The sequence below is a fragment of the Rhinopithecus bieti genome, unplaced genomic scaffold (genome assembly GCF_001698545.2).
Source record: "Rhinopithecus bieti isolate Rb0 unplaced genomic scaffold, ASM169854v2 scaffold_35842, whole genome shotgun sequence".
NCBI classification, from domain to species: domain Eukaryota; kingdom Metazoa; phylum Chordata; class Mammalia; order Primates; family Cercopithecidae; genus Rhinopithecus; species Rhinopithecus bieti.
In genome coordinates this window covers 750,459-751,653 of record NW_016815323.1, presented here as the reverse complement: position 1 = coordinate 751,653, position 1,195 = coordinate 750,459, and positions in this window count along the sequence as shown.

Below are 1,195 nucleotides of genomic sequence, written 5' to 3'. Positions count from 1 at the left end.
TTTTTTTTTTTTTTTTTTTTTTTTTTTTTTTTTTTTTTTTTTTTTTTTTTTTTTTTAGATGGAGTCTCACTCTGTTGCCAGGCTGGAGTTCAGTGGCACAATCTTGACTCACTGCAATCTCTGCCTCCTGAGTTCAAGCGATTCACCTGCCTCAGCCTCTTGAGTAGCTGGGATTACAGGCACACACCACCACACCCAGCTAATTTTTGTATTTTTAGTAGAGACAAGGTTTCACCATGTTGGCCAGGATGGTCTCAATCTCCTGACCTCGTGATCTTCCTACCTCCGCTTCTGAAAGTGCTGGGATTACAGGCGTGAATCACAATGCCCGGCCCACATATTGCTTTTATGTAACTTTGTTTTATATGAGTAAACTTCTGGTTTATTTCTCCTACAACCCACCATGAAAAACATCAATGAGATAACTAGAATATCTACTTTTCCTCATAACCAATTAGTGTGTGTCCTAGAAGGATTAATCTTCCTGCAAAAACAAAGCCACACTAATAAACTTAGTGGACTCCACTTGAAAGAAAGAATAGGCATTACACAGAAGGGAGATTCAAAACCATTCTTTTTTAATCTCTTTACCTGTGGTATCCTCAGACGACCAAAGAGCATGTGAAGATATGATTAAATATCCTTTTGGTCATCATCCTCCAAACCTTCCTGCCAGCCAAAGCTGGAATTTTCTTCTACAAAGGAGGAGAAAATTATACTCTCAGACCAAAATATTAAATAGTTTAAATTGCAAATGGTATACTGGGGGGCATCTTGAGTACATTTAGGAAATAAAATTATCACTGCCCTAATTCAGGCATGAATGAAACCACCAAAGGATGAATAATTGTGGATGAGTTTGGAGGGTCACATCAAAAGACGTAAGATAGAGGAATCAAAAGAACTTGGAGGCCGGGAACGGTGGCTCAAGCCTGTAATCCCAGCATTTTGGGAGGCGGAGACGGGCAGATCACGAGGTCAGGAGATCGAGACCATCCTGGCTAACACTGTGAAACCCCGTCTCTACTAAAAAATACAAAAAACTAGCCGGGAGAGGTGGCGGGCACCTGTAGTCCCAGCTAGTCGGGATGCTGAGGCAGGAAATGGCGTAAACCCAGGAGGCAGAGCTTGCAGTGAGCTGAGATCCGGCCACTGCACTCCAGCCTGGGCGACAGAGCGAGACTCCGTCTCAAAA